Here is an 18,055-nt window from a genome sequence, read left to right on the forward strand (position 1 = left end):
TAGATGGGGCCCTGCTACGAGTGAGCGTCTCCTTCTAGATCTGCAAAGGTGACTTCCAATAGGGGAGCTCAGTAGCGACGTGGCTGGGGGGGGGGGACCGACGGGGGTGAAACAAACGATAGCATACAGAGGGGCGGAGGGGGGGGGAAGCAAAGAACGAGTAGCAGTAACGCTATCCGCTGTTTCCTCCAACATCGGCTTTTTGCAGCTCTAATGACATAAATGATTCCCCGTGGCGGCGAGGGAGAGAGGCATTCTCTTTATCAGAACCGTCCGCTTCATTAGTCAGAGCGCAACGGTCGTTCCCCCCCCCCCCTTCCCCAATCTTGTACAATGTCCCTCGGTATATCGTAACGGTACATATATTATGGCCTACTTAAACGAGTCGCGAGGTCGGGAAATACGCGACGCCAGCTCCCCTCGCGGATGCGGCAGGCAACGAGAAGGAAAATAAAGTCTAACGTATCGTCTTTAAAATTATCCGCAAAAGTTTAGAAGGGAATATTTTACGGTCATTGTTTTAAGATGACCTCAATTTGGACCAGAATTATCGATTTCTCGTTTTTATAATGACAATATCATTTTAGAATAAAACATATCCCTCTGCAGGAATGTATTCACGCTTTCAGACTATCTTGAGAATGGTAGCGGAGGGTATTCTCCGATATTCTTAGAAATACTCTCTTGACCTCCGTAAGGTTTTTACTCTATCTGCTTATAAAAGGGATCTAGTTGAATTCTTTCTAATGACCGAGTATGAATCTATCTTTGTATAAAAGCGCGACTCGTGAAATGAACTGAAGCTAATTACGGCTAATGACTGCCGACTTCTTTTATTCGCGTCTCTTGATGGTACAAAAATCTATTTCATCCGATAATTTCTTTTCGACGAAGTTAGTCTATCGTCTAGCCTAGTCCCGTTTATTTCCTAATCTCTATTTCCATTGTATTCCCTTTCGCGCGCGCTCTCTCTATCATTAGGCCTATTCATGCCGAACGAGCGCGTGGAAAGGGAACCTAGAGGAAATGAGGATAGCCAGAGAGAGACTGGGAAGAAACTAATTTAAGTAAGAAACTACGTTAAGGTTTGTACATGCTAGAACCGGAGCTCGGAGAAAAAAGCGCGTTCTTTCTCCCCATCGTTTCCTTTTATACTTCCTCGTTCATCCGCGAGGTGGCGTATCGGATGCAGCCTTATCTACCACCGACGCTGTGGATTAATATTCCGAGGCTTAATATCTCGGGGTACGCGCGGGAAAACTCATAAACCGCGGTGGCCCGGTATCCGCGCTCGCTACAAGGCTCGCCTCTCTCTCGGCGAAGCGCCTCTCGCTTCCCCAATCTGACAATAGGGGGCGCTCATTAGTCGTAAGCGACGAAACAATGGCGGCACTTGTCCCGGTGCTTCGCTAAATGATGGAAACGAGAGAGCTCCGATTAGCGAGGGACTTCCGAGGCAAAATTCAAGCTCCATCTCCGCCACACACACCTCTCTCTTTCGCCCCTCCGCAACATCTTCCTCTTTACCCAAAAATATTAAACTACAGTTCACCTAGGTAAATTTACAACTTGGTCCAGGTCGCGTTTGCATTCTCATAATTCACTACACATCCAGGAGCGAAGGAAAGTTTCGGATTAAAAGGGATACAGCTTTTATAATAAACGTAATTAACGATAAACTTTTAACACCCCTTTCCAATTTGAAGAGGGGTACATTGTACCCCTATACCCCCTCCCCGTTCCTACGCTACTGTACAGATCTTCTTCTCATAGATACACAATTGGTTGTCTCTAACAACTCGACACTAAAGATAACGAGTATCAGATACGACTGATATTTAAGATAAAGTAAGTGGAATATATGTACACGTGAAATCCATTGAAATATTGTTTGATTTACTTTATTTTCTTTTCACGCGATCGTACGTTTCCATACTTTACAAACTTTAAGATCGAATATCTCAGATCATAGATGGAAATTTAAAATTTGGGTTCCGTTAAGAAAGAGTTCCCCTAAAGATCAAGTTACTTTAAAAATGTAATTCCGGGCCCTGCGGTTAAAATTAGAGCCTCCGGTGCAAATTACGTCATCGCGGGCCCTTTTTAAAGCAACTGTAGGCTCTATCATTGTCACCTGTATTATGATAAGGCCATTGTTATTAGAGATGGCAATGAATGTAGCCGATTCTTCGAAAAAGCGACTTTACTGGAGAGCGTGGTGCCATCTATAAATGGCCCAGGAAGCTAAAATTCAAAATAGCGAAACGATCTACTTAACCTAAGTTATATATCCCATTTAAAATATATTGTTAAAAATTACTATAATTTAAGTTATTGTCAAATATACAAACGAACCAATCAACGTGAGGGGTACTTCTATGTCCCGCCTTTTGGGTCAAAATGTACGCTTAAGCATCTTGGTTTTATGTCAACGCTAGCGACATCTATTGTCCGACACTTGCTTTAAATGAAATTTCCAAGGGGAGGTGCTACCGAAGAGCATAGTGGGCTTCTAGGAAATGTACTTCCCCTCACTGCTAATATGTTAATTTTAACTTTGCCTACGACGACAAACATTTCGTTAGATGAGTCGTTGATAAGGATCACTAAGAATACACCAATGGAAGGATAAGTATGAAAATAATATCTCCGTCCAAAAAAACCTTAGCCGGTTGAACAGATCTTCGAGGTAACTTTCCATAAACGGATCTAACCAAAATAGCTAAAATTAGGGTAAAACTAGTGTTGTAAGTCAGAAAATATTCTGCAGAACATTTCCCGGAAAATGATAGAGCCCTTTTTTTCCGGAAAATCTTCCGTATTTTTCCGAAAAAAAATGTCATTCCATGATTAGTTTGCAAATTTAAATAAAGCGGCATTTTCGCCTCATTTTTTCGAATCTAAAAATAAAACTAAACCTCTAGACTAGCTTTAAACTGATTAACAATGTAACACTATAAATGTTTTGTAATATGTTTACTGTTATTAGACATTTTATATCGATGAAAAGTTTAAAAAATGTATGTTTCAATTTTTTATTTTTCCGAATTTTGGAAAATTTTCTGGAAATTTTTCCGCATTTTATTTTTCCGTAAAATGAACAACACTAGGCAAAACCGTCGTCCGAAACCTGGCGAAGTTAGATGCGAATAGACAGCGGTGAGTTGTCGCCTCGAATTAGCGAAAGCTGGCGTATTAAACTCATTTAAGCCTATCAGGTAACATTATTCCCGGCGCAGAGAGCGTCCCCGTTCGCTCATTCTCTTCGGCAATAGTTATCATTTCTCTCATATCGTGTTGTAGGGCGCGCGCTCCCTGAATACTATAGGGGGCGCTGGGGGTGGAAAAGGCCATCCGAAACACGTGACTGGATATTAGCGCGTCGCAGAAAGGAAGGAAGGAAGAAGCGGCAGTTCTGGGAAAGACAAAAGACTCGACCGCCACAAAAGAGAAAGCTCGCCCAGATAACCAAAAGGACGACGGCGGTGTCGGGAGGAGAGCTAATTTGGTCGGTACTCGTTAAGGTGCGAAAAATCATTAAAGCAATTATTGCTAATGACGCGACTAAAACTTTACACTTACTAATTCATATCCGATATTCGCCATTTTCGTTATAGCAAGTTACGATATTTGCAAAATGACCTCGATACATTTCGTCTATTATTGGCCTAATAACGCCTGTAGAAGTGTTCCACACGCGATACATCGGTGTTCAGAGAGAAGGCGACATTTAGGGTGCGAAGATTTCGTAATCTAATGCAACTTTACGGGTTACAAAATTAATAATTAATTAAAATTAATAATAGAGAATAAATAACCATTCATCTAGTAGATAATTAATAACCATTCATCTAGTAGATTATTAATAACCTTTCGTCTAATAGAGAATTAATAACCATTCATCTAATAGAGAATTAGTAACCATTCATTTAATAGATAATTAATAACCATTCATTTAATAGATAATTAATAACCATTCATTTAATAGATAATTAATAACCATTCATTTAATAGATAATTAATAACCATTCATCTAATAGATAATTAATTACCATTCATTTAATAGATAATTAATAACCATTCATTTAATAGATAATTAATAACCATTCATTTAATAGATAATTAATAACCATTCATTTAATAGATAATTAATAACCATTCATCTAATAGAGAATTAATTACCATTCATCTAATAGAGAATAAATTATCATTCATCTAATAGATAATTAATAACCATTCATCTAATAGAGAATTAATAAGCATTCGTTTAATAGATAATTAATAACCATTCATCTAATAGATAATTAATAACCAGCTCTAAGCCACCCTCGATCTTGACCCTGTACCGGTCCCCTATTGGTAAATTCACCTCAACGCAGAGCAAATAAAATAATAATTATAATAATAATAATCAGCTAGACTAATACCCAAGGCAACACCTTAGGCCCAAGTCATCAAGCGACTTATAATACCTTAAAAACACTCTGTGGATCACAATTGTCCCGTAATTGGCTAAATTCAATAAAACAATTTATGAATTTTTCTTTAAACTGGTACGTAATAGATTAGCTTTAAATTAAAATCAGTTAAAAATTTAAACGAGTTAAGACATATTACGAAGAATGTCAATAAAAGAGCTCTCTCGTCACTTCCTGCCCCCCCCCCCTATTTCTTTATCGCAGAAATAAAAATGCGCAACTTCGGGCGCGCTCCTCTTGATAAAATATGCATCATAGCAAGCACTTAGCGGTAAACTACGCTGGTGGAGCCAACTTACGGCAAATGCATAATTGAATGGAGCAGGTTTGCCGGACTAAAACCTATTAATCATTCATTCGGTAAACATTGAAGGAGAAGCGGCAAATTAGGGGCGATGCGGCTAACGGGGGGGGGGGTTGCTTCGGAACTGAGGGGGGGGGGTCTTTTGTTTCATCGAGCGAAAGACGGCACGGGTAAAAAGGGAATTTTAAACAATATTTTAAAACGGCGCTTTTAAATAAATTCATTTAGCTCTCCCCGGTCACTGCCGCGGAATAAGGAGATTTAAATCAATAGTTAAAGGCGTGGATCTTTTAAATAGATTTAAAAGCGTAAATAATTAAGGGAAATTTTAAAAGACACTCGGGACGGGATAACCTTTAATTTATAATCAATCCCGCTTTCGCCTTGTTCCGTGGATTTTCCCCAGTTTTGAGCAAATTTTCCAATTTTAAATAAAGAACATCGATTTCGCGCTTACGTTATTTTTTGCTTATATAAATAACATTATATTATCATAGCACAGAAAAAAAATTGCGAACGGTTTTCCGAGTAAAAATATCGTAACTGCGGAAACCGACCTTTATGGAAAATTAATTCGTTAACTTATTTCACTAACCTATTAAGTCTACTTAAGCGTATTGCATATTTGGGCGTTTTTGGTAAGAGCATTTAAAAGTATTTAGCGCCGACATACGTTGAAATTTTAAATTATATAAAAATCGAGAAAACCATTTTTCATTTTTATTTTTATGACGAATTTTTTCACTAAAAAGCATACTTTAAAATAGTTAAAAATGGCACCATCTGGTATAATTAGAATCATTAAAATTGAACCTTTGATGGCTGCCGCTTTAATTGTTTGTTTTCCTGTAAGCATATCGCGAATCGTTCCACCTGACTAAAATCAAGTTTTCGTTACTTAATTTGACACGAGGCACCGGCAAATTTTTATTTAAAAGAAAATGAACGAGTATATTTTGAGTTTGAGGGGTTGAGGGTGGACTCGCGGGCGCTACACGGAGTGGAAACCTGTTATTTCTTTCCTCTCAATCACGCGAGCGAGGCTTAACGGCAAATGACGGGTATTAAAAAAAGCGAGAAGAAGCAGGCCCACCAAAATGAAAGAATCTTTGGCAAATACGGCCATCAAATTAAAGTCATGCACGGTTCTGACGTGACACGGCCGTTTCCAATCAAGTCCACACCCTGCTCTCCCGAACATCCCTCTTTTGGTCCCGATCGCGGGGAATATCGCCCCCCTCCCCTTATCAGTTTCCTTCTTCGATTGTATTAATAGCCTCGTTTTCGACTAACGACACCCGCTCGTAATGAAGGTGGTAAATACGCGTGCCCGAAATAGCTACGAATGATCTCTCTTCCGACGGATAAAAAAGAGCCCCCAGACCGTAATAAAAGACCACCGAGAAATAGGTATAGAGGGCAGAAAAAATGGTACGGTTAGAGCTCGTGAATACGGGTGTATAGCCGCGTCTACCCGTAATCGCTCTTATGCAAAAACCTATTTTACACCAAGTTCTTCCTAATCAGGGCGATCGGAACAAGATTTTTTCCCCCTAGGTGGTTATTATTTGCCATTGTCAAATGTGACCCCGGAGGATTGGAGATCCAGCCCCGTCACGCCTTTACGTCATAGCGAAGACGTAGTTAGGCATAGCCTTCCGCGACGAGCGCCGACGCTCCTCGGTTAGGTTGTCCCGAGGCGAGCCTATCATTTCCTTCGGCTTATTCTCTAAGACGTAGCCCCCTTGATATATATATAGACACCCATATAGGGGCGAATCCCGAGAGGACTGTGTTTCTGGGGCGGCCATTGTTATGCCAGGGCGTTTGGGACGCCATCTATTAGACAATCCAGAAATGATTCATTATCAAATATGTTCGGCCTTTTTGGACGGGTAAGGCACGACGGAGGAAGAAAAAACGAAGAAGAAACTGAGTGAGAGGGACCAGGAAAAATTACTTTGCCCGCTGAAGAAAAGAAAACGCTCACCCCAAAAAATAAGAACGAATGAAAAAATAAGGTGGAAGATAGGCTTTGGATAAAAACGATCCGAAGAAGACGCTTGTAAGAGAAGGGATGGCCAGGAGGAGCGCGAAATTGGAGGGTGAGCTCCTTGTCGCGTTCTTCTAATAGATGACCTTAATTAAGAGTCGGTGGGGTTAGGGGGAACTTCTTTCCTTCGCCTGGAAGACGAATAACGCGCGGGCCCCGGTATTTTCTCTTTAATTACACTAGAATTAGCATAGTCTCTGGAGGGTTTTAGAATAGTTTCGGCTCCGGGAAAAGGATTACTTTTAAATACGTCGATGCGGTTAGAAGTTGAGCGCAATGATTTAAGGAGGCAATTCTCCTCGAACAAGCGACTTTAAGCGGTAATTTCGCGGATTAATCTAACGGAACGTAGCTACCCCCCTCCCCCTTAAAACACAGTGACGCCGGCCAACTAAAATAAGGTGCGCCAAAAAACTTTGTCGCTAAGTAAAGTCAAATAATTTAATTCACTAGGTGGTTTCTTTTCGACTGTTCTCGGACTAAAAGTGTACTCTTTTTACCCTGAAATATTTTATTCGTCTGTTCCGGGGATGAGAATTACTCCGGCCCATAATCTATTCGCTTGTTCCGGAGTATTAGGGCTACTCTTTTTACTCCTTCTGAAAACGAGGTGTAAAGGTGTAAATCGGATTTTGCCGTCCGCTAGCCAGAATTTATCTGCTAAAAAGGCCACCGGCAGCCATTTTGAAAAAATGTTTTTACTCCGACTCAAACTATTCACCACTATAGAATCGGTGTAAAATGACGTCATAGCCTTACTCTTCTTATTACCCTACTCCGAAATCCTAGTGATAGCGGATTTTCTAATATTAGTATCGGTTTATGTTGGACCTTGGACTAATTATTACAGGGGCATTTCACTCTTCTTATGGGTGAAGGTAAAGACTCTGGAATTTGCGACTGTGTTATGGAAATCGAAGTAGTAGCGAATGAATGAATTATACCAAGCTAGAACATAAGCTAATTGGATAAACAAACCTGTAAAGATAGCAGTAATTTAAATATCACAATATAATACTAGTTGCTTACAAATCTTCAGTATATAATGAAACTCATATACTGAATCTTGTTTTTGATTGATTTACAGTATTTTGTAACGATCATTTTTCAAGAAAACGTATATAATTATTTACGAAAAAATTAAATTTAACAATTAATTTAGTTCGTGTAATTTTAATTAAAGCTGAATTTAAAAATTTGAATGACGTAGTATGTATAAATATAAAAATAATTGGCAGGTACCCAATTATCGTGTCAAGAAAGGATATTTTAAAACAATTCCCTGGCAGATGGCGTTACTGTTTAAATTTCAGCGCATTGATAGATTAAATAAAGCTACCTTCTGAGACCGGTGGCTTAGATGGGATGATATGTTCAAGGGAATATGAACTGCAACGCGTCATTTACTTTTGACCCCCATCAGTTTTAGCATATGTAACATAATCACTCATAAGTATGCCATAAAAGCATTTTCTTTAATGAAACCTTGTTCACGGGATATGACCTAAATTACGTCACTTACAACTCCGTCATCAACTTTACTGATGGGAAACGGAAATTAGTGAGAATTCCTCGCGCGTTTCTGGCTTTGCCCTTGTGAAGTTTAGCTCGTGCCTCGCGATCACATGATTTCATTTCCATGGTAACCTTTTCAATAGCGCAAGGAATATACGAGTTTTTGCATTTTTGGGTCCGCTCAATGTGTGTTCCGCGTGAAACAAGGTCTCATTGAATTTTTTCAATGGAAATGTTATACAGAGGCATACTTATGAGTAATTATGTTACATATGGTTTTAGGGATTAAGAAATGGCCAATATTGAAAACCTTTAGCGAGCGAAAGAAATAATCAGAGTTATGTTCCCTTTAAGATCCTCTACTAGCTTCGCACATAGAATATCAGTAACGTCCATTAAAATTCAATTAATTAAAATACGTCACGTGAGTTTCGTGTTTAAACTAGGTTCTAATGAGCTAGGCTAATACCCAAGGCACCACCTTAGGCCCAAGTCTTCAACCGACTTTTAATGCCATTAATTCAGGTTACAAAGCTTAAGAGGATGTTGGCAAGCGCTTCATGCCACGCCAGCCAACAACTCCCTACACTCGCTATTACCGTTAACTTTAACAGGGTTTTATGGAAAGGGTAAAGAGAAGAACGCGGGGGAAAACCCCTTCAACCAGTGGGGAGAGAACTTGCTTCTGGTTTTCAACCAGTGCCATAAACTGGGATCGAACTCGGCTCCTCTCGCTGCGGAGCCCACTTACTTACATACAGGGTGTCCACTAAAAAATGAACCAGGGCTAATATCTCAAAATCTGTTTTAGGTACGATTTGAAAATTTTCAAGTCGTATACACGATGTAGGGGGAAACCTACTGCGAAAATGTCGATGACCTTGAACCATGTCTTCAAGGTCATCCTAAAACTAACTCCAGAACCATAAGTGTAAGAAAGTTGGTTCCAATTAGAAAAGTGTTCCACGTGACTTTTTTAAGTACAAATAGCTTTGACCTGATCGGATTTGACCAATAGGAAGCCGGGAAATGCTAGATGAAAAACAAGAAGGTCGTTAAGTTGATAACATGTCGAAAGCGAGGTTCGGGAGCTAATAACTCTAAAGATACCCGTGTTAGAGTACTGAAATTTGCTATACATCCTCATCGGGATGGAGGGTCTTTAGTTTAAAAAAATTCAATGACCTTGAACCATGTCTTCAAGGTCATCCATAAACTAACGCAAGAACCGTAAGTGTTAGAAATTTGCTTCCAATTTGGAAAGTGTTCCACGTCACATTTTAGGTCTAATTAGCTTTGATTCGATCGAATTTGACCAATAGGAAGTCGAGGAACTGTTTTTCAAAATCACAAAGGTCGTTAAAATGAAAATTGAAAGAAACATAACTCGAAACCAATTCGTGTTACATCGAAATTTGCTAGACAAATTCATTATTGTCGGAGTTTTTTAAGTTTGTAAAATTGGATGACCTTGAAGATTTTTTTTTATAAATTTGTAAAATTAATCGGAAAAACGACGTTTTTTACGATAAAAAGCTCAAATTTTACGAATAATACATGTTTTTTAATCATTTTCCGAAATATTAACCAGTAAATTTCTTTGTTTACTTTTTTCCCGAAAAAATAACTTAAACATGGATAATGATTAACTGTCCCCGACCTCAACGACTTTCTAACACTTACGGTTCTCGCGTTAGTTTTTGGATGACCTTGAAGACTCTCAATCCTGATGAGGATGTGTAGCAAATTTTAGTACTCTAACACGAGTATATTTAGAGTTATTAGCTCCCGAACCTCGCTTTCGACACGTTATAAACTTAACGAACTTCTTGTTTTTCATCTAGCATTTATCGGCTTCCTATTGGTCAAATCCTATCAGGTCAAAGCAATTTGTACTTAAAAAGTCACGTGGAACACTTTTTTAATTGGAACCAACTTTGTAACACTTACGGTTCTTGAGTTAGTTTTAAGATGACCTTGAAGACATGGTTCAAGGTCATCGACATTTTCGCAGTAGGTTTCCCCCTACATCGTGTATACGACTTGAAAATTTTCAAATCGTACCTAAAACAGATTTTGAGATATTAGCCCTGGTTCATTTTTTAGTGGACAGCCTGTATTGGACGACCTCTAGAACCACTCATTTCTTGCCATGAGTTCATGACCGTGTAGTAGTTGAGTCTGTATTTTTCTTGAAGCACCTATTGTATTCCACATACAATGTCGTTAAAGAAAGTCTTGGGAAAATTTAAACCGTTATCACGTTTCGAAATTACGAAGGAATTCACGTTTCAAGGTTCGTAACAATGCTTTGTTCGCTAACGCATACACGTCAGTCTTTTGTTTTTGGGGGGAAACATTTAATGTGAGACGTCACTAGCTACGTGGGAAAAGGGGAAAGGTAGCGTCGTGGTTTCGTCAGAACCACTCAACATCTTGTGACGTAGATCGCACCTGCGCAGTTCTGTTTTTACCTATTCTTGTCCAAATAAATAACTTTTACGAGCTAGATGGATCACAACCGCTGGAGTGCGTGTGGACATTTTTCAAAGGGGGAGCATTTTATTCAGATGTTATTCAACGTTAAAAAACATTGCACGTACAATAGGTTTGTCCCTAAATAGGGCTGGGGAAATGATAAATTATTATTGGTCGAATCTGTTATCGCGAGGTACGGAAGTGGAGAAGCTGCCTGAAATTCGGGCAGAATTTTTCAATTATTTCTGCGTCTCTTTAAATCAATAGACTAAGTAGATAATATTAATTTCCATCGCCACCAATGTCCCACTATTCGGCTTTCCGTTGCTACGCAACGCGTTTTGAAATGTTTAATGTTTAGGCTTAACTTTTCTTTTCACTTTAAAAGCAAGCCAGATTCCCTGCGCGATATTGATGAGCTCGAACTAGGGCGAAAACGGGCTACCGCTAGAAATTCAGGCCATTTTAATTCAATTTAATTTGTTTTTGTCTCGAAGATATATTTGGTCCGAGTTTCGCGTTTCAATTTCATTATCGGAAGATCTATTGGTCCAAGTATTTCGTTAGTTTTATCTAGTGTTGTTAATTTCCCGGAAATATAAAATGCGGAAAAATAAAAAATTGAAAAATACATTTTTTAAGGGTTTTCAACTTTTTATCGATATAAAATGTCTAATATCAGTAAACATACTACAAAACAATAATACTGTTACATTGTTAATCAGTTTAAACTAGTCTAGAGGTTTAGTTTTACTTTCAGATTCGAAAAAATTAGGCGATAATGCCCCTTTGTTTAAATTTGCAAACAATATAATGGACTAATCATGGAATGAAAACTTTTTTTCGGAACAATACGGAAAATTTTCCGACTTACAACACTAGTGAGTATCCTCCATTTTATGTATACTACAGTAACTATTTTTAATATTCGAAAAAGAATTTGGTTAGTTAAAAGTTTCTATCCATTTCATTAATATTAGGCTTCAAAATGGACTGCCTTTATCAATACAAAAATTACCGATAATTTGGGCTTGTTTTAAACAGAGCGCTCATTTTGGGCTAGTTTTATCTTAATTTGGGCTGTGGATAGCGTCTTTTATACCTGGCAGCTTCTTTTATTTTTTTCTGAAAAATATGGAAAATTTTCCGACTTACAACACTACTTTTATCATTACTTTAAATTTCTTAGGATTAACTTTTTTGCCCCCTTTTTAATATGGACTTTTCTACATTTACGCGTATTTCAACCGTAACAATATAAATTAGACGGTAAAACGAAACTTCATCATTTTCTGTGTATTTCAAAGCAAATAATCACTGTTATGTTTTTTTTGAACGGCTTATAATCCTTCGTTTGTCAGCGCGGTTTCTCTACACCGTTATTCCGAATTATCCATTAACACTATTATTTTTATCTTGAAAAATAATTTTACATAAAACGTCTCATCGCGTAAGTACCCCATAAAATAGCGAACCAAAAAAAGAACATTCAGTAATTAGGTTGATTTGAATTTCATTAATTTTCAAACTTCGGAAAATGCCATCGATTACGCGAAGGCTGTCGGGGAAAAAATGTCCTTTGGTACACGGAAGAAGTCTAAAAGAAAAAAAATGCTAAAGAACCCGGTATAGATTAGAGAGAGAGAGAGAGAGAGAGAGAGAGAGAGAGAGAGAGAGAGAGAGAGAGAGAGAGAGAGAGAGAGAGAGAAGGTCCAAACTAACGATATTTTTATGGAGGCAAAGATGAATGAGGGGTGAGGCCGGGAAGCCAGATAAGAAGGGGCCACATCCTCCACACGAATTGGGTGGGCCATGGAGGACTGCCGCGTCTACCACGCGTCGAATAGAAGCCTTCACAATCACCGAAGCCTCCAGGACGCCAAACGGTTTAATTAGTAAAAAGACCGTCGTTATCCCCCCCCCCCCCCGTTAAGTTACTCCATCTGACGCAAATCTGATAAAGTTCGTAAATTTTCGCCTTTTTTAATTGGAGAGGTCGGAGGGATTTAATTCTCAAATTAAAGGCTAAAATAGCTTAATTTATCGAAGTTATAATAAATGGAACGTCCTTCAAGAATTACGCACGACCCCTCTCAAATATTTCGAGTTTTTATCCGCGAGGAAAAAAAAATAATAATAAAATTTTTCGATCGAGTTATGACAAAAAATTAAAAGGAGAAGGCGGAAAGAAACTTAGAATAACAGATCGATCGCTGGAAAACGTTGGAAATTATTAGGTGGGTGCTAAAATCCGTTCGATTTCTGTCGACGGCCAACAACCTCGAGAAGACATACCCATACGCCTAAATTCGACCCTCGATAATCGTTACATCTTGTTATACAATCCTAAGTCACATATCATTTAAGTGTTACACTAGAGCCACGGTCACACTAGAGCTTAAAACCTAGTTTAGGTCGACTTGAATGCCAGTTTTGACCGCCGACGATAATTCTTAGTTCACACGTGCGAAATCGCTTCACCCCGGTTCGCGTATAGCCAAGACTTAACGGTATTCCAAATTATGACCAGAATTTTGAAAATACTAAAATGTATCCCAAAACAATTAGTTTATGTTTACTATACATACAGCAAGAGGAGCCGGTTTCGATCCCAGCATTTGGCACTGGGTGAAAACTCGGAACAACTCCTTCTGCATTGAGTTTACAAGTTCTCTCCCCACTGGTTTAAGGGGTTTTCCCCTTCCATAAAAAAATGTTGAGGTTATCGGTAATAGTTAGTGTAGGGATCTCCCTACACTAACTAACTAACTGGCATGAAGGGCTTGCCGCCACCACCCTCCTACCCATTGTAACCCGGCCACGTGAATTAATGGCTTTAAAAGTCGCTTGATGACTTAGGCCTAAGGTGGTCTCTTAGGTAGTAGCCTAGTTGATTATTATTATTGATTATTATAATAATATTTGACATAATTTCGAATTTTCTTCCCCGTTATTTTGGAAAATACAAGCAATTTTACTTCCCCGCCTTGTCGTTTTGAAAGTGATTCCAAGTGAACCGACTTGGACGAGTTGCTTCCGGAACCAACACGAAGCGATTTTAGGGGTAAGTGTGAACCTGACTTAACAGATTTCCGGAACTGAAAACTAGTTGTTTTCTAAATTACTGACAGTTTAGTTGAATGGAAATAATTTCAGAAATGGACTCAATTTAAGTTTGTTTGAATATTATATAAGCATTGGTGGTTACGTATTAAAAGTTATAATGGTTTTGTAAAGGTTTATTATAAAGTCCAAAAAATGATTCATATTTGTATTTAAAGTGAAATGCTGTAGCAGAGGCAGGAATCCATACTTCTACTTGGAATGCTTATCGCGGCAGATTTTCGTCTCGATGTGGCTGACGGTTTTTTTCACGTCACAATGTTAACAACGTGAGAGGGGAGCGCGCGCAGAGGGGATTTTTTCTCTCTCGTAGGCGGGGCCAAAGCCGTCAGGGTGATCTTACCATACGCGATACGGCAGGATAAGCATTCCAAGTAGAGGTATGGATTCCTGACACAGTTTATTTTAAAATTTTTGTAACTTATTTATTTATTTAACACCAAACCTTGATTTTCAGTTATCATTAAAAACCAAATAATTGTGATTTTAAAGAACTTTTAGCTTTGTAAACTTGGTTACCCATAAATTGTGAGATCATTATTAAATATATAATAACCTTAATTCGCTCGGAGTCAGACGTAGTTGGCCAGCAATATCAGAAGCCCAGTCAGCCTCTCTACTCGTAAAAGCGAGCGTAAAAGTCCCAAAATTAAAATCGGGACAGAAGCTTACGTCCCAAACCATTTCGCTGCTGTTGTCTTCGGCGCCGAAAACGAATCGTGTACCTACGCAAACTGGCCAGAGAGCGAAATCCTGGCAAAGGCTATTAGACGCGCCGGGTTTAAAGTGGAAACTATCCGAGCGAGGTTCCGAAGCGCCCCCCTCCCCCCCGGGAAGAATTAAGCATTCCTTTATTTTAAATTATCGCCCGACACCAGGCGGCGCGGCGCGCCTGGCTTTAAATGAATTTCGGCCTTTTAAGCGTTTAACTTCTAAGAAGATTTACAAGGACGAAGCTGTGTAGGCCTCGCCGTTACGTAAGATTAAGGCCGTTCATTTCACGAGCAAATATAGGTTCGCCAAGCTGAGGCTTCTGCTTAAAATCAGTGCCCTGTTTTATGGCTGCAGCCCCTTAAAGCCAAATAGCTGGAGCCCCTTAAATAGGACGATAGCTTATTGATGATTGTTAAACAGCTAATTACCTAGAGAAGATTTTTTATCGTATTACTCTCTTATGGTATAAGCTTTTTTTCTATAAGGGCTTAAAAGGCTGGTTTCCATCGGGGAAAAACGAAGCAACTTTCAAAATCTAAGATAAATTTCATTTTCGCTAGGGAACAAACGTCGACGCAAAAAAATAACCATTAGGCCTAACAAAGATTTTGGCACTAGTGCTATTAGGTCTAATATACTTTTTGAGCGTTAAGTTTTTAGCAATTTACCCTAGTGCAAATTAACCTTAAAGGCTGGTTTTCATTAGGGCAAAAACGCCACAACGGTGAGAGTCGACGCCAAAATATTGCATTAGGCCTAACGGGAATTTTTCGCGTCGACGTTCACCGTCGGGGCGTTTTGGCCCTTGAACGTCGATGTGAAATATTTCCGTTACGCTAATGCAATATTTTTGCGTCGACTCTCACCTTTGTGGCGTTTTTGACCTAGTGAAAACCAGTCTTAAAGCCTCTCTTAATTCCTAAGGACTAGCTATCACCAGGACACGTTGGTCTTCGGCTGTTGGGGGAAAACATTTAGGGGGTCGAAAACGCACTCTTTACGTCACAAGCTGGCAAGAAAAAGTGGGTCAGACATTACGAGAAAAGAGGGGACAGCGACTACGTGTCATCTTGTGACGTAGGTCGCACCTGCGCAGTTCCGTCTGGCACTATGAGAAAGTGGTGGAAGCGACTACGTGTCATCTTGTGACGTAGATCGCACCTGCGCAGTTCCGTCTGGCACTATGAGAAAAGAGGGGGCAGCGACTACTCGTCATCTTGTGACGTAGATCGCACCTGGGCAGTTCCGTCTGGCACTATGAGAAAGAGGTGGAAGCGACTACGTGTCATCTTGTGACGTAGGTCGCACCTGCGCAGTTCCGTCTGGCACTATGAGAAAGAGGTGGCAGCGACTACGTGTCATCTTGCGACGTAGATCGCACCTGCGCAGTTCCGTCTGGCACTATGAGAAAAGAGGGGGCAGCGACTTCTCGTCATCTTGTGACGTAGATCGCAATTGCGCAATTACAGCTCTTTCTTTCTTTGTCAAAACAATGTTGATTGAGTTTGAAATAAAATTACCAGAAAACCGAAATGGTCTAAGATCGAAAAGGCTACACTAAAATGACTTAAAAATTGAATTAACTTAAATCCAGATTAGTAATAACAAGAATAATTGGGTCTACATATTCTCTATTAAACCGAATAAATCCGAATATATTCTTGGTAATAGGAATAATTTTAAGGTTTTAATATAAGATTAAAGGGAGTATAACCCTCCTTGTTTGATAGGGTGGGCTATAGCTTCTCTGTTTTCTCGCTCATGGCGCTAGTCTAGAACGAGAGTAGAAACATCCAATTCTTGTATTAGAGGAAGCGTGCCCGACCTGAAGAGGTTTTCCCACTTGAAACCTTTATTGTTTCATATTTAGTGTTTACTTTTTAAATGCACCCTTAATTAACATATAAACAACAATATCCGAGCTATAAATTAGTTATTTTCAGTATAGTTTGGATATATATTCAAATATAATTTCTTAATAATTATGTACGTGGTTTTAGATTCACGAAAGGCGTTCTAGTAGATATGTTAAACTAACGCACTACCAAAGCGGAGATACTTTTAGGGGGATAACTCCTCAATAACCACTGTATTTCAAACTACGTATAACACGTGGTTAGATAAATGAGGGGAAGGAATTAATGTATTGCCCCAAATTCATGAAAAGGTTATATTTAAAAATACTAAAATTTCGTTCCATGGTCGATATAACTTGATGTAAAATAAAATAAAATAAATGTTCTGCTACTACATGGAGGCTATACTCCCTTTAAAGGCGAGAGCCAATTTGTAAATACCAAATCGGTACAAGGAACCATTTTAGAGCAAAAGTTTCGTCTAAGGTTAGAGTAGAGATGTTAGTTAGAAACGAAATAAGGCTGAAAGAGAACAAGGGGGGCACGTTTGTCGGGCATTGTCTCTCGTCAGTGGCTGGCGCCATGACATCCGGAAAGGAGTCTCCCAAATTAAAAGAGTTAAAATGACAAGTCGCGAGGCCGGGGCCGGGGACAGATAGAGCCCTTTCCCTTTGTGAAGGTGCACGAGCGGCAAAACGCGTAGCTGCAAAAATCCCTTTGTGAACGGAATTCACGCTTTCGCAGTTCACGCTGCCGAGCGGACTGGAAATGATAGCGACGGACCCCCCTCTTTCGCCTCGTCCCATTGTAGCCGGAGACGGCCTTTATCGCAAACACGCCAAGATAAATGATTCTGACTTTCCGCTTTCGTAGCTCAACATCATCAAGATATACGCTTCACCTTATTATCAAAGGCTTAGCTCTAAAAAAGAAGACCTAAGCTTATATATAGAAATATACATAAAATTATATAAGCTTATACACCAGTAGCGTAGACAAGATTTTGGTTTGTGGTGGGAGGGACACACAAAATTGAAAAAAAAAATTAAAATTATAGATATAACCGTACATTTCAAGGGGACACGTACCCCCCAGGGCCGGACTTAGAGATCCTGGGCCCATAGGCAGATAAGGGGTCTGGGCCCATTTTCACGCGCTGCATTAAGTGCATTTACTCTGATCCCTGGAACTAGGCTGTGCCTGAATTTCAATGATTCAGCGTAGAAGTCTGAACTCTACGGTTATATTACTAAGTAAAAGCTCTTAACAATCGTCGACTAAATATGCGATAGTTATGCAACATCGCGATTTAAGGATGCGTCCGTAAACTGCCAGGCAGAAATTTTGGTAATTTTAAAACAAAATCTTCTACCTAGGAATTTCTCCAATATAAATTACGATTGATATTATAGATTTATGCCATCGAATACAGTAATTACGGTCACGGGAGGGCCCCTAGGCCACGGCCTAGGTTGGCCTAGGCGGAAATACGGCACTGGTATCCCCTGGCTACTGCACTGTTCTATACATGTCC

General features: G+C 39.4%; 1 protein-coding gene across 1 annotated transcript in view; it reads right to left on the reverse strand.

The window, feature by feature from the left end:
* The window catches only part of Rbp6 (RNA-binding protein 6), a 429,839-nt gene that overhangs the window by 344,055 nt on the left and 67,729 nt on the right, over window positions 1-18,055 (reverse strand). The gene's annotated exons all lie outside the window — the stretch shown is intronic.

The sequence above is a fragment of the Leiobunum rupestre genome, chromosome 11, assembly GCF_980474605.1.
Source record: "Leiobunum rupestre chromosome 11, qqLeiRupe1.1.hap1, whole genome shotgun sequence".
Taxonomy (NCBI): Eukaryota; Metazoa; Arthropoda; class Arachnida; order Opiliones; family Sclerosomatidae; genus Leiobunum; species Leiobunum rupestre.